Raw genomic sequence first — 25341 nt, 5'->3', positions numbered from 1 at the left:
TTTTATGAAAGATTGCACTGGATACGCAGGTGCACTGAGAGTTCAGAGTTCAATTGAAACATTGTTGTGTGAACTTTCAAACACCAGAGGTCTTTCAGGAGGTGGTTGCTATGGAAAAAAGGCAGAAAGGGCAGAAGGGGGAAGGGTGTTGATTTGAAAAAAGTGAGGGAAGAGTTTTGATTGGGTGACATTAGAGATATGTGTGATGAATTACAGCATTTGTATGCCATTGTTGGTTGCAATCACTGGAGTGCATACCCTTTGCTCTTCTGAAGACAAATTGGTGTGTGTCTGAGACTGTTTTCAAACTCAAAAAGTATTTGCTAAGGTGAGAAAAGATTCATTTAATTTAAATAGAGAATAGTATGCTTTAGGGAGAAAATTAAGAAGAAAGTTGTGTATTTAAAATGTTGCTTTGTGTCAAGTGTTTTACAAATAGATTTTGATTCTTTGAGTTACATAGCCATGTTAAAAGTGACGCAAAAAATGGTGTAAGGGCCTTAAAAAAACGCTTTCATGTGTCTTAGGGCATTTTAAGTCACTTTCCATGAATATGGTTGAATAATTGTTTTACATGATGGGTTTAAAAACGTTTTTTGAAATCAATTAGGTTTCTTAATATGTACTGCTAGAGTTTCATAGGTTGCTTGGGATATATCAACAAGCAATTGATGGGCCCGATGTAGGTCGGTCGGTAACGGCCGAAAATCGGTATTTTCGGCCGTTACCGACCGGTATTTGAGCTTTGGTATGTAGGGACACATATTTCACAGAATCGGTTTATTTACCGATTGGTAAATTTACCGATTCTGTAAAATACCGAATCGGTATTTCTACCAATTAGGTAAATTTGGTATGTAGGTGGGACTCTTCTGAGTCCCACAAGCCTTATCAATTCGTTATTTTAGCATCAAATTGAATTTGATGTTAAAATACCGATTCAGGTGTGCATGCATATGTGTGCATGCACACCTGTGCCATATGACTTAAGCCCATAAGGCTTCAAAGCCCATAGGAATGAATGGAGCATTACCGGTCGGTATTTACCGAATCGGTAAATACAGATATTTACCGATTCGGTAAATGGAACATCTGGATGTTCCTACATACCCCCCTTCTTATTTAGCGATTCTTAATTACCGAATCGGTAAAATTCGGTAATTAAAGATCGGTAAATAAGTCCTACCTACATCGGGCCCTCGAGTCCCTTTGATGTTATTTTTCCCATTTTAATTTAAGGCATTTCCCCGTGGTGCAAGGTCCTTGTAAATACGCTCCCATGTGTGCTTGGCAAATTTAGATTTTGATTGTTTGAGTTACATAGCCATGTTAAAAGTGATGGAAAAAAAGGTGCAAGGGCCTAAAAAAAACGCTTTCTTGTGTGTTAGGGCATTTTAAGTCACTTCCCCATGAATGTAGGTATATAATTGTTTTACATGATAGATTTAAAAACGTTTTTTAAAATCAATTAGGTTTCTTGATATGTACTGCTAGAGTTTCATAGGTTGCTTGGGGCATATTTACAAGGTCTTTGAGTCCCTTTGATGTTATATTTCACATTTTAATTTTAGACATTTCCCCGTGGTGCAAGGTCCTTGTAAATACGCCCCCATGTGTGCTTGGTTAATTTAAGTACTGATAGGGTGTGCTTCTACATAGGACCTGTGTTGTGTATTCTAATTTAGACCAGAAAATCACATTTATGAGAAGGTCATATTGGTGTCTGCTTCTTCAAATAAATATTGAACTGAGAAGTATTAAACTGAGGCTAAATTTCATCTGCAACCCTGAGTAGGCCTCACCTCAAACAAACCTCTAGATAGTCCACACCTTATCGTCATCTTGAATCAATCATTTAAACTGTTAGGTGCAGATTTATGATGGCCGTGCGCCTCTTTTGTGCTGCTGTTCCGTCACTTTTATAATGCAGCAGTGATTTACAAGATGTACCATGTTGCAAGATAGGCCTCACTTCATTGGTAGGCCTGCACATGTATTATCTCCTCTATATTCTTCAACGAGCCTAAATTTCATCAGCAAGCCTGAGTAGGCCTCACCTCAAACTTTTGTGACGCAGCGGCGGAGCAAAAGATGCGTCTGTTGTGACATATTTACAACTTGAAGCATCAAGGAAGATGTGTCATGCTGTAAAGTCCTGCCCCACATGAAACGTGCGTTAGGTTTCATGTGGACGTTTTGTTGCAGGGTGGGCAGTCATTTGCATGAAAGCCCTGTAAAACTAACACAGTAAAATTAAGAAGATTTCACTGAGTCACCTTTATGGCATTGCTGAATCAAATCTTTACGCCTGTTTGAAACAGGCATAAGGAGAGATGCACCATGCAATGTGTGGCTTGCCCCTGTGAATTGCAGTAGATATGTCGCGTTTATGACGTGATTCCTGCAATGCGCCGTTTTTGTGGAACAGATGCGTGATGCATCTGTGCTGTTTTTGCTCAATGGTGCTCTGCATTGTAAATGCGGTACATCATGGGTGGCAGAGCAGTGGCGCACGTTAACTGGTGCATTCCTGGGGATGCGCCATTTAACATAAATCTGCTCCTTTAAATGTAAGTATTAGCAGGGGACACAGTGTTGGTGAGGCTTATCCAAGGTTAAGAAGAGATGAGTCTTGTTCACTGAAAACTTGGACATAGGCCTCACCTCCTCAGCATCGCTGGACATGGCTAAATAATATCTGCAAAATGTTACTCTTGTTAAACAATTTTACTATTATAGTCTCTGAGATTTGTCTCTTACTCTGCAACATCTCATTGTTGTTCTCTTTTTTTAAAGATAACGACAACATCAAGCATGAGTGATAATGAGCAAACTGTTGATCTCGATATTATCATTGAAATTGTCATTGAAACATCAGTGGAAGTAGATCCCTTGGATGATTTAAATCCTGAGGATGATGAAGAACATGATGAGGATGCAGATTTGTCAGAATTGTATGACATAGGGTGGGAAGCTGACCTGCTCGAGCCTATGGAACTATAAACAGTTATTTTTAAAAGTTACTGGAAATGAAAAGTAACCATGTTAACGTTTCATTTAAAATTAAACACAACTTCAAAAACAGCTTGTGTGAAGTGTCTTTAATGAAATAGTAAAATATACTAATAAAATTAGTTCAGATTCACATATAAAAGATCACAGGTCAAATGTAGAAACATTCCATTTCTTTGCAACTATTTGTGAGTTTTAATTTTCATAATGCACTAAAAATTATTGTATGTAGAATTTATAACTAGTATGTTAATTTTTTGACGACTGTTATTGATTTACTGTTTGGTAATAGTGGTTAATAACATTTTTTATTATATTTTACTACAGATTCAACTGCAGATCATTTCGAAATTAGACAATGCCGTCTAAGGATAGAATCCGAAAGGTTACAAAACGTCAAAGACAGCAGATTAGTAAATGCTTGCAGCAGTCCTCTACAATAAAATCTCGTCAAGTCACCAAGAAAGCTCCGGGTAAGAGAACAAAATCATTCCTTAGAAACATTTGTAGAAACAAAAGTATACCTACAGAACAAGTTTTAGTCCAGAAAAAGAGAGCCAATTTAAATGGAAAGGAAAGGCCAAACAAAAATGTTACTGGTAGAGCAGGAGATAACTCTGTGCATGGTAGTAGAAGGAAAAATCAGTTTAGGGACATTCGTAGACAAATGTTCCGCAACAGGATAATTGGTAATTTGTTAAAAAATATTAAGAAAGGTCAACAGAAAGTGTTTTTTTATAAGAGAAAAAAAAAGTTGAGAAAATTATTGATCAGGCTTCTGAAATTAAGCGAAAGTTATTTATTTTGATAATCAATAGAATTAGGAAACTAAACAAGGTAATTTATGATTTAAAAACAAATAGTAGATGGAAGAGAACAGTTAATCGTAGTAATTTTTGTGAAGTTTTTTCAGGAGAATGGATGCATAGTTTAAGTTCTGAGGCATTTTTTAATGAGGAGAGTTACTTTCAGGATAATGATTTGGTGCATGCAGTTGACACCAGTGGTCGAGCTTATGAGGTGAAAGATGGTAGTCCGGTTGAAAAAGAAAAACTTGTGACAACAGAGGCAGAAGAGGTGTTAGGTAATGAGGTTTTAGGAAGACGTCCTAAGGGACCTGTGTACACCTGGAAGTGTAGTAGTATTTGCAGTGTGCGACAGGATTCCATCAATTTGCTTTGTGATTTTGTACGGACATTTAATAAGAAAAGTTTGAAACAGAAAATGAAGATGTTGCAAGAATTAGATCCTTGCAGAGTGAGGGAAGTGACAGGTTTGCATGGTCATTCACTGGTATGTCTTTCCAGGAGAGTATGCCTGAGTGTTTTTCATCATTTCAGGATGCTAGCAGTGCATCATAATAAAGTGAGGACATTAGTTAGAATGTTGTATTATGCTAAGAGTCCAGCAATTATGCTTAAACAATTATGCACTGCTCTTTTGCATGGTTCTGAAGTAGATGTGAAGAATATTTGTGAAGAAATTGAGTTTTGTTACTTTACAAGTAAAGAGGAGAATGTTGAAATTGACCCAGAAGAAGAGGGTAATGTGGAAGATAGTGTACAGGTTTCCAGTACAGATAATTTTCAGAAGGAAATTGCCACGTTTCAGGTGAAATCAAGTGAGAGGCCTAATTTCACTTGTGTGTGTTGTCGACGCACTTATTATAAGAATCAGACTAAGTTAGTTGATTTATATGCGAAAAGTGAAAGGGAAAATAATAGTGAATGGAAGGATTTTGCAACATACTTGATGGTAGAAAATTCTTTTGATTTGGGATTGGATCAACGTGTGTGTACTTATTGTTGTAACAAATTAAATCAAAACCGGATGCCTGCCAGAGCGGTTCATAATAATCTGGAATTGGTTGAGATTCCTTCTGAATTGAAGGATTTAAATACTTATGAATCTATTTTGATTCAAAGTATCCATCCCTTTCAGGCTATTGTAAGAATGGAGCCAAAGACAGGGAAATTGCCTCCATCAGATTTACAGAGAGGATTAAAGGGAAGAGTTGTTTATTTGCCTCTAGATTTGAAGAAAAACATTAATACAATTGGAGTAGAGAAAGTGGAAGAGGAACCTCTGGTTATCTTAGTTAATGGGGTTCCGACAAAGAGTAAGAAAATATGGCAAGATTTAGTAGATGTTAGGAAAGTCAAAAAGGCAACATTTTATTTGAAGAAAAACAATAAGTACTACAAGAATGTATATGTTGCAGAAGAGGAAGTAAGTGAAGAAGAGGATAGCGATTTGTGTGCTGGTCAAATTGAGAAAGTAGAACCCTCTAAAAATGAAGAAATATATGAACATTATAGTGTTCATCCTTTGCATTCCAAGGAACTCATGGGGAATGCTATTGAGTTGTTTCAAAGGAAACAAGCCAAAGGGAGTCCCGTTAGTGTTTGGGAGGAAAGTTTGGAAGCTCGGTGTTTCCCACAGCTATTTCCAACAGGTCAAGGAGGAAGATATGATGAGCGACCTGATCAAATTCCTGCTTCTGAATACCGGACTTTACGATTGTATGCAGAAGATCCTAGGTTTCGTCAATGCATTCCCTATTTGTTTAATCTCCTGTTTGAAAGCGATCTGTCTGGACTGTCATATGCAGTGAACCATATCTTGAAAAGTGGTGTACACATGCAAAACATCTCGGCAAGTGACTTTATGGATAAAGTCAATGTGCAAGACAGTATTTTGGATTCTCACCTGATTAATCTCATGGCGTGTCAGCGTGGTACTAATGAGTACTGGTACCGTCGTCATGGTGATTTAAAATGTATGCGGAGGAACTTAGGAACTCCCACATGGTTCCTCACTCTCAGCTGTGCCGAGTATGGCTGGGAAGACTTACTTGAATTTCTACGAGAGGCAAATGGAAACATTGAAAATATCGAATTCAAGACACCCAGAGAACTGTGCTCTTTGGATCCAGTGAATGTATGCAGGTACTTCAATCATAGATTTAAAGCTATGATGTCTTTCATCATGAACAAGAAAAATCCACCTCTTGGAGAGGTGTTGGATTTCTTCTGGAGGAAGGAGTACCAAGCAAGAGGTGCTCCTCATATACATATGCTGCTGTGGATCAAAGATGCACCCAAATTTGGAACAGATCCAGATGACTTAGTGATGAGTTTAATAGAACAGTATTCTACATGTGCTGCTCCAAAGGCAAAGGAAGACAAAAGCCTAAGAGAACAAGTTTTACGCTTCCAAAGCCATCGTTGCGGAAAGTACTGTCGTCGTAAATTCAGAAACAAGGACAAGTTCTACACCAAATGTCGTTTCGCCTTTCCACGACCGGTGATTTCTAAAAGAAGAGTGAACAGTTTGATGTCTTCGCTGCGACATAATGTGATGAAGAAATCACCCAAAAATACATACAATTTGAAAAGGAACGAAGAGTCCAAGTACATCAACGACTACAACCCAGTGATTTTGTCCATGTGGAATGCTAACATGGATATACAGTTTGTGGCTGATAACTGTATGGCTGTGGCTCGGTATGTGACATCTTACATCACCAAAAAAGAAAAGATAGAATTGAAGGATATGTGGGAGGACATTTCCCATGAAAAGAGCCTCAGTAAGAAGTTGTACAGTTTCAGTCTGAAGATGTTGTCGCATCGAGAAATCGGAGCTTACAAATGTTCTGACCGGTTGTCTTCAGCAAGTCTCTATGCCAAATCAAGGAGTATCGTTTGGGCGAGTCTTGGTCTTGCTGCAACGCGTAATTGAGTTCTGAAACCTGTACGGGAAATTGAGTATTTGGCGGAAAAGGAGCCAAACAGTACAGATATTTTGAAGACCAACATGTTGGATACATATTATCCAAATAGAAGCAGTCACCTGGAGAATGTTTGTCTGTATGAGGTTCTGCAAAATTACATATTCAAGAGGAACATCAAAGAAGATATTGATAAAGGAGTGTATGCTGTAATTGGAAGTGAGGGATGTCTGGTCAAGCAAAGAAAATGTCAATTGGTAAATCATCGAAAATTGAGTGGTGAATCTCCTGAAAGAAAAGAGTTTTTCTATTTAGCTCTTTTGCAACTTTTCAAGCCTTGGCGTGCAGAAGAGGAACTGCTTGGAGATTTCCTCTATTACGAAGACTCTTTCAATGCCGCCAAAGAGACCATAGAATGTCCTTTTTTTCCCAAATATCTAGAAATGTTGAATGCGGAAATCGAGCAGGAAGCAACGATTGCAGCCGAGATTGCTAGAGACAGTTCTCAGGACAGTCAGAGTTCTGTTTCATTGAGTCAGGATCCACTAGGAGGACCAGTTATCGAAAATGAAGCTGCCACTGCCATGATTGAAGTGGAAAGAGCCATTGCAAAAAACAACAAGTGATGGACTGAATGTGGATCAATGTCACACACTCCCCCAGTCAAAAGATCTGGGCCCAAATCCATCGTTTTTTTGCACTCCACACCACCCTGGGTCAGATAATGGCTTTATGCAAATCAGCTCTGACCCTGTTGCCCCATGGGAACAGTCCAGTCCGAACTACAACAGCCATATCTTTCCCAGACCGGAATCAAGCATCCGAGGACCGGACCGGTTTCGAGGTAACACCTCTCTTCAGCCCGGCTAGCTTGACTCCAAGTGGTGTGGAGTGCCTGGGACCCACGTCTGGGCATCCCCAGCGCACTTAGGGCGGCAATTGCAAAAAACAACAAGTGATGGACTGAATGTGGATCAATGTCACACACTCCCCCAGTCAAAAGATCTGGGCCCAAATCCATCGTTTTTTTGCACTCCACACCACCCTGGGTCAGATAATGGCTTTATGCAAATCAGCTCTGACCCTGTTGCCCCATGGGAACAGTCCAGTCCGAACTACAACAGCCATATCTTTCCCAGACCGGAATCAAGCATCCGAGGACCGGACCGGTTTCGAGGTAACACCTCTCTTCAGCCCGGCTAGCTTGACTCCAAGTGGTGTGGAGTGCCTGGGACCCACGTCTGGGCATCCCCAGCGCACTTAGGGCGGCAATTGCAAAAAACAACAAGTGATGGACTGAATGTGGATCAATGTCACACACTCCCCCAGTCAAAAGATCTGGGCCCAAATCCATCGTTTTTTTGCACTCCACACCACCCTGGGTCAGATAATGGCTTTATGCAAATCAGCTCTGACCCTGTTGCCCCATGGGAACAGTCCAGTCCGAACTACAACAGCCATATCTTTCCCAGACCGGAATCAAGCATCCGAGGACCGGACCGGTTTCGAGGTAACACCTCTCTTCAGCCCGGCTAGCTTGACTCCAAGTGGTGTGGAGTGCCTGGGACCCACGTCTGGGCATCCCCAGCGCACTTAGGGCGGCAATTGCAAAAAACAACAAGTGATGGACTGAATGTGGATCAATGTCACACACTCCCCCAGTCAAAAGATCTGGGCCCAAATCCATCGTTTTTTTGCACTCCACACCACCCTGGGTCAGATAATGGCTTTATGCAAATCAGCTCTGACCCTGTTGCCCCATGGGAACAGTCCAGTCCGAACTACAACAGCCATATCTTTCCCAGACCGGAATCAAGCATCCGAGGACCGGACCGGTTTCGAGGTAACACCTCTCTTCAGCCCGGCTAGCTTGACTCCAAGTGGTGTGGGAAGGACATGGCTTTTGTAGTTCGGACTGGACTGTTCCCAGGGGATTTGCATATCGCCATTGTCTAACCCAGGGTGGTGTGGAGTGCAAAAAAACGATGGATTTGGACCCAGATCTTTTGACTGGGGGAGTGTGTGACATTGATCCACATTCAGTCCATCACTTGTTGTTTTTGCAATTGCCGCCCTAAGTGCACTGGGGATGCCCAGACGTGGGTCCCAGGCACTCCACACCACTTGGAGTCAAGCTAGCCGGGCTGAAGAGAGGTGTTACCTCGAAACCGGTCCGGTCCTCGGATGCTTGATTCCGTTCTGGGAAGGACATGGCTTTTGTAGTTCGGACTGGACTGTTCCCATGGGGCAACAGGGTCAGAGCTGATTTGCATATCGCCATTGTCTAACCCAGGGTGGTGTGGAGTGCAAAAAAACGATGGATTTGGACCCAGATCTTTTGACTGGGGGAGTGTGTGACATTGATCCACATTCAGTCCATCACTTGTTGTTTTTGCAATTGCCGCCCTAAGTGCACTGGGGATGCCCAGACGTGGGTCCCAGGCACTCCACACCACTTGGAGTCAAGCTAGCCGGGCTGAAGAGAGGTGTTACCTCGAAACCGGTCCGGTCCTCGGATGCTTGATTCCGTTCTGGGAAGGACATGGCTTTTGTAGTTCGGACTGGACTGTTCCCATGGGGCAACAGGGTCAGAGCTGATTTGCATATCGCCATTGTCTAACCCAGGGTGGTGTGGAGTGCAAAAAAACGATGGATTTGGACCCAGATCTTTTGACTGGGGGAGTGTGTGACATTGATCCACATTCAGTCCATCACTTGTTGTTTTTGCAATTGCCGCCCTAAGTGCACTGGGGATGCCCAGACGTGGGTCCCAGGCACTCCACACCACTTGGAGTCAAGCTAGCCGGGCTGAAGAGAGGTGTTACCTCGAAACCGGTCCGGTCCTCGGATGCTTGATTCCGTTCTGGGAAGGACATGGCTTTTGTAGTTCGGACTGGACTGTTCCCATGGGGCAACAGGGTCAGAGCTGATTTGCATATCGCCATTGTCTAACCCAGGGTGGTGTGGAGTGCAAAAAAACGATGGATTTGGACCCAGATCTTTTGACTGGGGGAGTGTGTGACATTGATCCACATTCAGTCCATCACTTGTTGTTTTTGCAATTGCCGCCCTAAGTGCACTGGGGATGCCCAGACGTGGGTCCCAGGCACTCCACACCACTTGGAGTCAAGCTAGCCGGGCTGAAGAGAGGTGTTACCTCGAAACCGGTCCGGTCCTCGGATGCTTGATTCCGTTCTGGGAAGGACATGGCTTTTGTAGTTCGGACTGGACTGTTCCCATGGGGCAACAGGGTCAGAGCTGATTTGCATATCGCCATTGTCTAACCCAGGGTGGTGTGGAGTGCAAAAAAACGATGGATTTGGACCCAGATCTTTTGACTGGGGGAGTGTGTGACATTGATCCACATTCAGTCCATCACTTGTTGTTTTTGCAATTGCCGCCCTAAGTGCACTGGGGATGCCCAGACGTGGGTCCCAGGCACTCCACACCACTTGGAGTCAAGCTAGCCGGGCTGAAGAGAGGTGTTACCTCGAAACCGGTCCGGTCCTCGGATGCTTGATTCCGTTCTGGGAAGGACATGGCTTTTGTAGTTCGGACTGGACTGTTCCCATGGGGCAACAGGGTCAGAGCTGATTTGCATATCGCCATTGTCTAACCCAGGGTGGTGTGGAGTGCAAAAAAACGATGGATTTGGACCCAGATCTTTTGACTGGGGGAGTGTGTGACATTGATCCACATTCAGTCCATCACTTGTTGTTTTTGCAATTGCCGCCCTAAGTGCACTGGGGATGCCCAGACGTGGGTCCCAGGCACTCCACACCACTTGGAGTCAAGCTAGCCGGGCTGAAGAGAGGTGTTACCTCGAAACCGGTCCGGTCCTCGGATGCTTGATTCCGTTCTGGGAAGGACATGGCTTTTGTAGTTCGGACTGGACTGTTCCCATGGGGCAACAGGGTCAGAGCTGATTTGCATATCGCCATTGTCTAACCCAGGGTGGTGTGGAGTGCAAAAAAACGATGGATTTGGACCCAGATCTTTTGACTGGGGGAGTGTGTGACATTGATCCACATTCAGTCCATCACTTGTTGTTTTTGCAATTGCCGCCCTAAGTGCACTGGGGATGCCCAGACGTGGGTCCCAGGCACTCCACACCACTTGGAGTCAAGCTAGCCGGGCTGAAGAGAGGTGTTACCTCGAAACCGGTCCGGTCCTCGGATGCTTGATTCCGTTCTGGGAAGGACATGGCTTTTGTAGTTCGGACTGGACTGTTCCCATGGGGCAACAGGGTCAGAGCTGATTTGCATATCGCCATTGTCTAACCCAGGGTGGTGTGGAGTGCAAAAAAACGATGGATTTGGACCCAGATCTTTTGACTGGGGGAGTGTGTGACATTGATCCACATTCAGTCCATCACTTGTTGTTTTTGCAATTGCCGCCCTAAGTGCACTGGGGATGCCCAGACGTGGGTCCCAGGCACTCCACACCACTTGGAGTCAAGCTAGCCGGGCTGAAGAGAGGTGTTACCTCGAAACCGGTCCGGTCCTCGGATGCTTGATTCCGTTCTGGGAAGGACATGGCTTTTGTAGTTCGGACTGGACTGTTCTCATGGGGCAACAGGGTCAGAGCTGATTTGCATATCGCCATTGTCTAACCCAGGGTGGTGTGGAGTGCAAAAAAACGATGGATTTGGACCCAGATCTTTTGACTGGGGGAGTGTGTGACATTGATCCACATTCAGTCCATCACTTGTTGGTTGTGGAAAGAGCCATGGCACATGCTCAGGAGGATGCGGTTAACTTAGAAGACTTGGAAAGACAACTGAACGTTGAGCAGAAGAAAATATATGACGAAGTTACCAACCAAATTGATCATGGATTAAGTCATGAGAAGAAAGAGTGCTCATGTATGTCGTTGAAGCCTGTCCGACTGTACGTGAGTGGAGAAGCGGGAACTGGAAAAAGTTTCCTCATTAAAGCAATTTCATGTTATTTGCAGAAAAGGACTGAGTCATCGCTGTCTTGTGTTGTCACCGCTCCAACTGGACTGGCAGCACATAACATTAAAGGTATTACTTTGCATCGTCTACTGATACTGCCAGTGGAGCATGATAACAAATTACAATACCACAAGTTATCTGGAGATGCTTGTTGTGAAGTTTCAAGAGTGTTGAGGAAAATGAAACTTCTTATCATTGACGAAGTAAGCATGGTTTCCAATGTCATGCTTGCCTTTGTGCATTTGAGAATGCAAGAAGTTCTCAAAACAGAGTATGATGTGTTATTTGGTGGCAAACACATCATTGTTTTCGGTGATCTTCTGCAGCTGACACCAGTGAAAGGACAACCTGTGTTCAAAATGCTCACGCATGAAGATACCAGGAAGTGCCTTGGGAGCATTGGCAACGTCAATATATGGTTAAACTTCAATTATGCTGAACTGCGTGAAAATATGCGTCAGGCGAAGGATGAAGATTACAAGAATATTCTACAAGATGTTAGAATCGGAAAAGTGACCGAGCATGGGAAAGAAGCTTTACATGCACGATTACTGTCAAATTTGTATCCAGAACAAGACGTTGTGCCTGAGAATATTTTTCAGAAAATTACTGAGAAGAAATCTGGAATATGTTTGATGCCAACTCTTGCAGAATGTGCCATCTTCAACAACAAAATGTTGCATTTAGAAAACCAAGAGATTGTGAAACTGGAAGGTATTGACAGATTAGAGCATATGGGATCAACAATTATTTTGTCTGAGAATTTTAAATCAAAATTGGATTCATTAGAGAAGACTATATCTAAAAATGCAGGTTTTGAAAAGACTCTGAATGTGTGCTTAAATTGCCGTATAATTTTAAGAAGGAATTTACATGTTGAAAGAGGTCTGGTAAGTGGATCAATGGGTAATGTTGTTGATTTTGTGAAATACAGAAATAGAGATGGAATTGAATTTTTAAAAATTAAATTTGATGGCATTGAGGAAGTACAGCTAATTGGTCGTTGCTCTGCTAGTTTTTTGCTTGTAAAAGACTTATATGTTCGCCGTAAGCAGTTTCCTGTTTGCTTGGCTTATGCGGTGACAATCCATAAATCGCAAGGTTTAAGTGTAGACAGTGCATTGGTGAATATTGGCAGTTCTGTGTTCAAGGAGGGTATGGCATATGTGGCATTGTCACGAGTCAGAACTTTATCGGGATTGTACTTGATTGAGTGTGATGTCACAAACATTTGTGCGGATCTAGATTGTGTTAAGGAATACAATAGGTTAAGAAGAGAGTATGCGCCACATTTGCCTCAATATCCTTTGTTTGAGAAACGTGTGGTAGGCCGGAAACGAAGAAATGTGACCAATAGTAGGGAGGTTCTAGCAAAAAGACGAAAAGTCGATGAACCTGAAATTATAAGTAGAAAGAAAAAGGATTCTGTTGAAGATGTTGTTGGTTTTCTATTTGAACATAGTTCTGGTGTCAACTGCTATGCTAATGTAGTGGTTAATGTTGTCTTTTCTTTAGAAACTTTAAAACAACAGATTGTGATCAATTCGGATCAAAGTTTTTGCTGCTTACTGAACTCTGTGTTAGAGAAATGTAGCACTGATAGAAGAAAATTAGAAAGTGTGTCTGAAATTCGAAATCTGTTAGACAAATGTTCAAGTCAAACGCAATTCTCTCAAAATATTCAGCAAGATTGTCAGGAGTTTTTAATGTATATGCTTGATGTATTGCAAGATGAAGGTGTAGATGTAGATCACCTGTTTGGCCTTTCTTATCAATGGCAGCATGACTGCGAGAATTGTAGGGTATCAAGTACTAGTGGTGTAGACTCAGAAAGATTTATATATTTAACTTTGCCAGACAGTAAATCAGTGTCCTTTAATAAGCTAGTAAAATCAGCCGATCACAACATGGAGTGTAGCCAATGTAAGTCTGCAATGCTGTCCACATTATTTATACAAACATATGGCCAGTATGTCATTTTAATGTTCCAACGATGTAGGCCTGATGGAACAAAATTGACAACTTTAATTAAAAATCTTGTGGCTTCGCAGTTGTCAATATCAGGAAGGACTTTTGTAACTGCAGCAATTATATATCATGACGGTCCTTCAACAACATCAGGACATTACACAGCTTATTTAAAGTCTAGAAACGGCTGGTCATTCTGCAATGATTCTGTTTTAACTTTTAAAAAAAGTGGCCTTTTGACCTTAAAAATTCTTACCTGGTGTTTTTACAACCAGAATTTTAGGGAAAGAATCTCGGGATGTGCTCTGAGGAAATTCAAGAGGTTCTAATGGCTCCTACACTATTTGGCCTTGAGGATAAGTGTAGTACAGAGTCAAAAGTTAAATGTGGAAATGTGGAACATGAGTGAGCAAGAAGGGTGAGATATTACTAGTACAGGATTGTGAAAGTGATCTTGAACGTTTTCTTTCTAAAAGTTGCGGAAAAAGAAAATGACGGGATTTGCTTAGAAGAATTCCAAGTGTTATAAATGGCTCTTACATGATTTGGCCTTGTGGAAACGTGTGGTAGAGAGCGAGAAGTCATTTATTGTATGTAACATATTTGTCAAAACGATGGAGCTTTTCTTTCAGAAAGTGGCGGGCAGAAAATAATAGCAGCACAACAGAGTATAAGCTGTTCATAGGAAATCCTTCGACGTCATGGAAAGTAAGTTACTTTTGAGGAGTTCTGATTTCTGATTGGATATGTTATATGGGTTTTTTAAACACAATCATTTTGATTGTGTTTTTTTTCCCCGCTGTTATATGATGAATACCTTCAACTCACTGTTTTTAGTGAAATTTGATACATTCTGAGAACAGCAAAAATAAACCATTTAACATGTATAATATTTCTGTACCTTTTAGTATTTATGATATTCATTTAGAACTGTGTAGGAGGCATGGAGAAACTGAGGCTTCTGTAAGTGTCAAGGGAGGTGAGTAATGTACATTGCTCTGTTGCATACAGTCCTCACCTTGTCCATACTCTTGGATATGCTAGACTAAGCCTGCACAATGACATACCTAAGCTGAGGAAATACAGGTGATGTGATTGTGAAATGAGCAAACAAAATTGCACGTTTTTCAATTACATTACCTGTGTTTCCTAACACTATGAATCACATTGTGCAGATGAGGTTTAGGCCTGTCCAGGGATACAGAAGAGGTCTGGCCTTTGTTCAAGAGTGCAGTGGACATGACTCACTTCGTTGGTAGGCCTGCACATGTATTATTTCCTCTGTACTCTTCAACAAGCCTAAATTTAATCTGTAACCCTGAGTAGGCCTCACCTCAAACAAAGCTCTAGATAGTCCATACCTTATCGTCATCCTGAATCAATCATTTAAAGTGTTAGGGGCAGATTTATGATGGCCGTGCGCCTCTTTTGTGCTGCTGTTCCGTCACTTTTATAATGCAGCAGTGATTTACAAGATGTACTATGTTGCAAGATAGGCCTCACTTCATCTGCAACAAGATACCGTCAGTTTAAAATGTATATATTTAGGACTGTGTAGGGGGCATGGAGAAGCTGAGGCTTCTGTAAGTGTCAAAGTTGTTGCATACAATACTCACCTTTTGCGTAGTCTTTCATATGCTAGACTACATCTGTACAATGAGATACATAAGCAAAGGAAAAACACAAGTGATGTGATTGTGGAATGAGCAAAAAAAATTGCACGTTTTTCAATTACATTACCTGTGTTTCATAACATTACGAATCACATTGTGTAGATGAGATTTAGGCCTGTTCAAGGAGACAGAGGAGGTCTGATGTTTGTTCAAGAGTGCATTGGACATGACTCACTTCGTTGGTAGGCCTGCTCATGTATTATCTCCTCTGTACTCTTCAATAACTTAAATTTCATCTGTAAATCTGAGTTGGACTCACCTGAAACAAATCTGTGGATAGGCCACAACTTATCAGCATTTAGAAACAATCATTTAAAATGTTAGGGGTAGTTTTATGATGGCCGTGCGCCTCTTTAGCGTCGCTGTTCCGTCACTTTTGTGACGCAGCAGCAGTGCAAAAGATGCACCATGTTGCAAGATAGGCCTCACTTCATCTTCAACAATATACCCTCAGTTTAAACTGTATACATTTAGGACTGTGTAGGGGGCATGGAGAAGCGGAGGCCTCTAACTTTATTTCTTTGTAAAATTGGATGATTGTCAATCTTTTCCCTTGTCTTTTTAATTTTTAAATACATGTTTTAATATTTTTCAAATGTTTGTTCTCTCTTTCACAGATTGAAAGTATAAAAATAACAAGTGACTAAGTTAACAACAATTATAAGGTAAATGTTTTGTACTCTTTTTGTTACGTTTCTATCACATTTAACTTCTATTAGTTCCACTGGTTCATTTCTTTAACCCTCAGTTTTCTGCCTTTGCTACTTACCTCATTCCTTTCTCTATTACTTACTCCTTCCACTCCTTTTCTCAGTCCCTCTGTTCTCATAGTTACTCACTCTTGTTCACTCACTCCGTCTCTATTACTCTCACTGTCTCTGACTCATCACTCTTTCACTACTTCTTCATTATGCTTTCTCCCTGTAGTTCAAGCATACTAAGGGGCATATTATCAACACAGGCAATAAAATTATCGCTGCTTTTATCAACAGAAAACTGCCGCAAAAGCAGCTTTAGCGGCAGTTTTCTGCTGCAAAAGCGGATTTAGCGGCAGATTTCTGCCGATAAAAGCAGCGATAATTTTATCGCCTATGTTGATAATATGCCCCTATGTTATTTACATTTCTTTGCTGTTTCAATCATTCCTTTTCTGTTACTTCTTCTTTTCTGCTTTGTTTTTTCTCTGTTATTCCACATGTTTTAATCTTATTTTGAACATTCACTCACATTCCCAAAAAACTCTTGTTTATTATTCTTCTCCTCTCCTTTTTTTCTTTCATTTCCTTATCTATTTTGTTTTTCACAATTATACCCTCTTCCATCTTTTCTTTGGTAAATAGATCTATTAAACAGTATCTCTGTGTTACTCCCTCTAGCTGTCTTTCTTTTACCATTACTCTCTGTTTCCTTCCATTATACTTACTCTTCTTTTTTTTAAAACAATTTTTGGGTTCGCTCGCGGTTCGCGTACCGGCGAGCGAACCGGGAAGCAAACCAAAAGAAATAGACGTTTCCAGAGTGCAAACATTCTAGCAATTTTTTTATAAAGGGGAGGTAGTTCTGAAAAGAACTTTTTTTTAATTATTTTTGTTGTTTTATATTTTTTTATTATTTTTCTGAACATTTTTTTACTTTTTTTGTATTTTTTGAACGGTTTTATATTTTTTTTGGTTTTTTTGGGGGGGAAACGAAAACGATTCATTGTAAAGGGCTCAACAGGAGCAACAAAAAAAAAAGATAATTTATTCTCTGGGGCGTTTTGGACAATCATGATTATCAATTGCTAAGTTGATTAAATTGATGCTACTTTCTCTGTAGCAAATCAACTGACCGCAACGCACGCACACGTGTTTGATTGTCCCGAACCTCATCTGTATATTTGGGACCATGTCCCTTGCCTCTGGTCCCGTCACTTCCTGTACATTTGATCTACTGGCCACAGGAGGAGGGTTATCCTGCAGGTGACGTACCTGCGCAGCACTGTAGTTGATAGGGTGCCACCTGTCCATATGGCGATGCATTGTATAATTGCCATAACTGTATTTTTTATCTGTCCCTCTGGACAGATCTTTCTTGCAGATAAGGCAAGTTACATACCGGGCATTCACTTTTTTTTGGCCCCGGGGATATTTAAAAAATTGCCAAATATAATTTTCTTTGACATGAGACCTCCTGGGCTCCTCAGGCAAAAACTGCCTCTCTTGCTGCTCTTCCTCTTCTTCCTCTTCTTCCTCCTCTGCTGAATGATAACTTCAGCAGGTGGTCCTCTCTTCCTAGGAGGTGGTGGTGGTGGTGGGGGTGCACTAGCTGAAGCTACAACACTTGCCATTGCTAAGTGATGAAAAAAGGTCTTCCTTTCACAAAGATGAAAGTCAGAGTGAGGAAACAAGGAGGGGTTTTCATCATTTGGGAAAAAAAATAGTTCTAAACCAATGAAAAGTGATATTTTTAGGTCACATGACCTAGCCTTACATCATTAGGAAACCAAAAGTGAAATGAACCAATAAAAAGTATTAACAAGTCACATGACCTGTTATGCTTACGTTACGCGCTCCACGCCGTGGCCCGAATTGCTTCCGGAAGCTGCGCTTCGCGCCTCGCTTCACGTACCGAAGCACTTCCGGGTGCGCTAACACGACGCGTCAAATCACGCATTACGCAACAACGCGATACGTCGCGCTTACGCGACGCGTCACGATGTTGTTTTCTAACGCGACAGTTGCGCAAACGGAACGTTTACTGGTTCGCGGACCGGGTCGCTGCACCAAATTGAGCTAACGGAAAGCTAACCGGTTCGCGGACTGGGAGCGAAACAAAAAAAATTATTTAAAAAAATGTATTAATAAACATATAAAATATATTTTTCCTTTAAGCAGAATAATACATTTTACAGCTTTTGATATTTGCTATTAAAAAACCATTGAAATTCACTGAAAAAACCATAGGTTATAGACCATATATAGTTAGGAATTAGCATTTACAAAACCTTGAAAATTCACTGAAAAAACCATAGGTTATAGACCATATATAGTTAGGAATTAGCATTTACAAAACCTTATTTTACTCACACAAAACCATTGAAATTCCATATATAGTTAGTTGCACTAACTATATATCGCGCACCCGCAATCCACTGCTGATGATAACACATATTACATCATTCATGACATGGTCAGTGACATCACTGATGACATCACTGATGACATCACTGATGACATCACTGATGACATCTCAAATGACATCACTGATGACATCTCAAATGACATCACTGATGACATCACTGATGACATCACTGATGACATCTCAAATGACATCACTGATGACATCACTGATGACATCTCATTTGACATTACTGATCACATCACTGATGACATCATTCATGTGATGATACGATGAACCTCTTCAGACTCTAATATAACCTTAGATACACTCAGTGTAAACAGACACTCACAGACTGTCACTCATCCATGGAGTTACTCACACACCTAGTCAGTCTTGCAAAGAATCAATCACACCTCCATTTCCTCAACTATATAGTTATACACACCTTACTCATTGAAACATATACTAACACATATTTACTCTCTTATACAATCCCTCATACAAGTTCACAATGATCAATACAGCCACTCACACATTCACTGGCTCTTATGCACAGTTATTTATATATGTCAACTCTCACATGTACTGTGTTTTACATATGTACTTACTTTGACATGTAGCACTGAGATATCCATTCACTCACCAATACACTCATGCACACAGTCAACCGCACATACAGCTGTTTCCACATGCACTTTTGAACCCATACATCTAGTGAATCAACTGCTCACACATCTATGCACAGAGTCATACACCTCTCAGCCACCCACACACACACTCAGTCTCCCATACAAATACTTGGGCAACCAATCAATAACCCATATAGTTAGTCATATAGCTAATGATCAACACATGCAGCAGATTACAGAACAACAGACACAATGATGCACAAATTAAAGCAGTTTAGTCACTAACCCATGCACTCAGTGAGACACATTTAATCACTCACTCATACAGTCAGTCATGCACCTACTAAATCCTTCATCCAGACACTTATACATCCACTCATTCTTCAATATGTAAGACATATTTTAACTTTACAGAAACATACAGTCACTGGATGTTGTCATCAGTGATGTCATCAGTGATGTCATTTGAGATGTCATCAGTGATGTCATCAGTGATGTCACTGACCATGTCATGAATGATGTAATATGTGACATCATCAGCAGTGGATTGCGGGTGCGCGATATATAGTTAGTGCAACTAACTATATATGGACTTTCAATGGTTTTGTGTGAGTAAAATAAGGTTTTGTAAATGCTAATTCCTAACTATATATGGTCTATAACCTATGTTTTTTTCAGTGAATTTTCAAGGTTTTGTAAATGCTAATTCCTAACTATATATGGTCTATAACCTATGGTTTTTTCAGTGAATATATATATATATATTCACTGAAAAAACCATAGGTTATAGACCATATATAGTTAGGAATTAGCATTTAAAAAACCTTATTTTACTCACACAAAACCATTGAAATTCCATATATAGTTAGTTGCACTAACTATATATTGCGCACCCGCAATCCACTGCTGATCATGTCACATATTACATCATTCATGACATGGTCAGTGACATCACTGATGACATCACTGATGACATCTCAAATGACATCACTGATGACATCACTGATATCATCCAGTGACTGTGTGTTTCTGTAAAGTTTAAATATGTTTTAGATATTGAAGAATGAGTAGATGTATAACTGTCTGGACGAAGGATTTAGTAGGTGCATGACTGAATGTATGAGTGAGTGATTAAATGTGTCTCACTGAGTGCATGGGTTAGTGACTAAACTGTCTTAATTTGTGCATCATTATGTCTGTTGTTCTGTAAACTACTGCATGTGTTGATCAGTAGCTATATGATTAACTATATGGGTTATTGATTGATTGTCCAAGTATTTGTATGGGAGACTGAGTGTGTGTGTGGCTGGCTGGGAGGTGTGTGACTCTGTGCAGATCAATGTGTACTTGTATCAATGATTGTATAAGAAAGTAAGTATGTGTTACTATATGTTTGAAAATGTAAGGTGCTCTATGTTTAACTGTATAGACAAGAAAATGGAAGTGTGATTGATTCTTTACAGGACTGACTAGGTGTGTGAGTAACTCCATGGATGAGTGGCAGAGTGTGAGTGTCTGTATAGGTGTATGAGTGCATATGATAGTGTTGTAAAGATGAGTGATTGTATGTATGAATGATTGTATGGGTGAATGAGTGAATGTGTGTGTAGACGTAGGAATCAGTGAGTACGTATGTAGTAACTAGTATTGGTGTGTCAATGGTTTCAAAAATTATACTCTGTATTTAACACTGGGTGAAACAGAGGTTATATTAAAATGTGAGGAGATGCATTGTATTGTCACATGAATGATATCATCAGTGATGTGGTCATTGATGTCAAATGAGATGTCATCAGTGATGTCATCAGTGATGTCATTTGAGATGTCATCAGTGATGTCATCAGTGATGTCACTGACCATGTCATGAATGATGTAATATGTGACATGATCAGCAGTGGATTGCGGGTGCGCAATATATAGTTAGTGCAACTAACTATATATGGAATTTCAATGGTTTTGTGTGAGTAAAATAAGGTTTTTTAAATGCTAATTCCTAACTATATATGGTCTATAACCTATGGTTTTTTCAGTGAATTTTCAAGGTTTTGTAAATGCTAATTCCTAACTATATATGGTCTATAACCTATGGTTTTTTCAGTGAATTTCAATGGTTTTTTAATAGCAAATATCATAAGCTGTCGAATGTCAAGTACGTGGTAAGTGAAAACATTTTCGTGTTTATGCACACTGATCTGCTTTGAATGGTGCCCCCCCCCTCATTTCTATTAGGAGTACTCTCTCTTTGCAGATAGTGAAAGGTAGTTAACGCAGGCCTTTGCCCCCGTTGTAATCCGTCGTGCCTGCTTCTCTCTCCATTTGATTGATTGTTATCCAAGTATTTACTGTTTTAGAATTAGTTCTCTTTGGTTCATTCTCTATTTACAAACAAACACAGAGTCGCAATACTCTGTTTAGTCTTTGCAGATAACGAAAAATCGTGTAAAAAAAAAAAGAAAAGGAATCGAGCAAAATCAGTAGGCCACTAATGGGATCTCTTTTTGACCTCGCTAAAATAGAAACATTAGGAACAACCCCTCATGACAAATACAAAACTAGTGAGATGAACTGAACTCCACACAATGATGGCTGCAAAACAGCTCGGCTCCGCCACCCACCCCGCCCAAAATAACGATAAAGAGCGGCTGCCATGATTGGTTGCGGAATGGCCACAACGGAGCTACGAAATGGTGCTGCTCTCATGCTAACCCCAGCTTCGGTCTGAAACATCCAGAAACACTGTAGACTACCAATTCGATCAGTTCCGGTAGCGCCCCAATGTAACCCGGTAGAGAAGAACTAGCCCTCCCCTCTTTGACTGATGGTTCTTGTTGCCTGTCCCTTCTGTTGTCATTTAACAGAACTATTTAGCCTGCTGAAAGGGGTTGTGTTTCGACCGCTGGTTGGTGGAGACATTTTGACTATATTCTGGACCTGCGTTGTCGCGTAATGCGTCATATGACGCGCCGCGTTAGCGCATCCGGAAGTCATCCGGGGCGCGCAGCGCGTAACGTAAGCATAACAAGTCATGTGACTTGTTAATAAAACTTTTCATTGGTTCATTTTACTTTTCTTATTCTAATGATTAAAGCCTTGGTCATATCACCTAAAAATTACGCTTTTAATTACTTCCGAACATTATTTTCTCTTAAATATATGTTATAATGTTCCAGGCTAATGTACTTTCCAGGAAATTTTACAACTGTCCTGCAAGTAAAATATATTCTTTTTTCGAGAAAAAGAGCGTTTCTTCGTCCCATGACGGAGCCGTTGAGCAAAAGAGGGTCGACCTGCTGTCTTAGTCGCCGATACGCCTGAATATGAGATTCTTATCGATCACTTTATGTTGCAGGAATAGAAAACACAACAGCCCTTGACCATTTATCTTTACTGCGTTCCTTCGTATTATACCTTTTACCCTTCATGTAATTGGTCTGCTTTATTTCACTTGCCTTTTAATGATTCTAAAACAGTGACTATTATTAAAAACTTTACCAATGTATACACTACTACCATGTTTTCTTTTAAAAACCTTTATTGTGAAAATTTCATTATACAAATACGAGCCTATAACCACGTGGGCCTGCCACGGAGCAAACTGTAATCGTATATGATGAATAGACATTTACACTGTAGAGGAACGTAACGGGCGGGCCATTAGGTTGCAAAAACTAAGGTGTCTAACAGTTACGGAATCGGTGGACGTACATTTTATAATTAAAATACGACAGGGCCAGTTACAATAAAATTATCTAGATATACATTTGCGGGCAAGTACCATGGGTGACGTTAATTCGAATTTTCAACAGTACAGTAATCAATAACACATCAGAACTTAATATCAATAGGGATGTCGAAATATTCAATCAATTCTCGTCCTTGCCCGCCATGTGCTTCAAAACTGCATACGTATCTCGTGATATCAAGGTTGTGCAACCAGTACACAACAAGGAGTTACGAGTCCCATTTATTCCGGCGCCATTTTGGGCGAGGACGGGCAGGTCCAGGATATAGTCAAAATGTCTCTACCAACCATCGACTATGATGATGTTCATATGCTGTATTTATTAGAGTAACACTCATCTGCCCACATGAAATAAATTTGCCACAATCTAAACATGTCATTTTAATCTTTCCAAAGTTCTTCTAAATATTTGGGACCGTTTCCCTTGCCTCTGAAGCTCTCAGTGCCACTTCTTTAATGAATGTACTAGCAGGTCAGGGGTTCTCCTCCAAATCTCTCTTTTATGCAGCACTATAATTAATTGGTGCCACCTCTCCATATGACGATGCATGGTATAGTTACCACAACTATATTTTTTTTCGGTTCCTCTGGAGAGTTCATCGTGGCAGATGAAGCGTGTAACATACCGGGCATTTACCTTTTTTTGCATGTACAGGAAAGGAAAAAAAAATCGAGCGTCCGAGTTCTAAGGTGTCCCAGGGCCATTTTAGTGGACCAGGCCCAAATCCAAAGAACAGCCATCTCACAGGCTAATGGGGCGACCCACGCCGAGTTTCAGCATTGTAGGATGACCACACAAGTACAGCAACTTGCTAGACATCACCTCGGTGCCATCCGGATCTCGGCGCCCCACTGCAGATGAAGTGCCTCTCAACTATGAAACCACCACGGTGACATCCGGATCTTGGCGCGTTGTGCTGCCTTCGGCCTATTCGCACATCGGTCCGCTACTGACGCCATCTCACAGGCTAATGGGGTGACCCACGCCGAGTTTCAGCATTGTAGGATGACCACACCAACTTGCTAGACATCACCTCGGTGCCATCCGAATCTTGGAATGTCAGCACCTTTTGGTGTCTTCTCTTCAGAAAATATTGTTGCGCTGCCTTTGGCCCCATTCGCACATCAGTCCGCTACTGACGCCATCTCACAGGCTAATGGGGCGCCCCACGCCGACTTTCAGCATTGTAGAATGACCACACCAGTACAGCAACTTGCTAGACATCACCTCGATGCCATCCGGATCTTGGCATCTCAGCGCCTTGTGGTGTCAGTCAGAAAATATTGTTGCGCTGCCTTTGGCCCCATTCGCACATCAGTCCGCTACTGACACCATCTCACAGGCCAATAGGGCGCCCCACGCCGACTTTTACCATTGTACGATGGCCACACCAGTGGCACAACTTGCTAGACATCACCTCGGTGCCATCCGAATCTTGGCATCTCAACGCCTAGTGGTATCTTCCATACAGAAAATCTTGTTACGCTACCTTTGGCCCCATTCGCACATCGGTCCGCAACTTAGACATCACCTCGGTGCCATCCGGATCTTGGCATCTCAGCGCCTTGTGGTGTATTCTCTTCAGAAAATATTGTTGAGCTGCCTTTGGCCCCATTCGCACATCGGTCCGCAACTTACACATCACCTCGGTGCCATCCGGATCTTGGCATCTCAGCGCCTTGTGGTGTCTTCTACTCTGAAAATATAGTAGAAAATATTGTTGCGCTGCCTTTGGCCCCATTCACACATCAGTCCGCTACTGACACCATCTCACAGGCCAACAGGGCGCCCCACGCCGACTTTTACCATTGTACGATGGCCACACCAGTGCCACAACTTCCTAGACACCACCTCGGTGCCATCCGGATCTTGGCATCTCAGCGCCTTGTGGTGTCTTCAAATCAGAAAATATTGTTGCGCTGCCTTTGGCCCCATTCGCACATCGGTCCGCTACTGACGCCATCTCACAGGCCAACGGGGCGCCCCACGCCGACTTTCAGCATTGTAGGATGGCCACACCAGTGCGGCAACTTACTAGACACCACCTCGGTGCCATCCGGATCTTGGCGCGTTGTGCTGCCTTCGGCCTATTCGCACATCGGTCCGCTACTGACGCAAACTCACAGGCCAACGGGGCGCCCCACGCCGACTTTCAGCATTGTAGGATGGCCACACCAGTGCGGCAACTTACTAGACACCACCTCGGTGCCATCCGGATCTTGGCGCGTTGTGCTGCCTTCGGCCTATTCGCACATCGGTCCGCTACTGACGCAAACTCACAGGCCAACGGGGCGCCCCACGCCGACTTTCAGCATTGTTGGATGGCCACACCAGTGCGGCAACTTACTAGACACCACCTCGGTGCCATCCGGATCTTGGCGCGTTGTGCTGCCTTCGGCCTATTCGCACATCGGTCCGCTACTGACGCAAACTCACAGGCCAACGGGGCGCCCCACGCCGACTTTCAGCATTGTTGGATAGCCACACCAGTGCGGCAACTTACTAGACACCACCTCGGTGCCATCCG

This window comes from Lissotriton helveticus, chromosome 6 (assembly GCF_964261635.1).
Source record: "Lissotriton helveticus chromosome 6, aLisHel1.1, whole genome shotgun sequence".
Lineage (NCBI taxonomy): Eukaryota > Metazoa > Chordata > Amphibia > Caudata > Salamandridae > Lissotriton > Lissotriton helveticus.
This window is presented reverse-complemented; position numbering follows the sequence as displayed.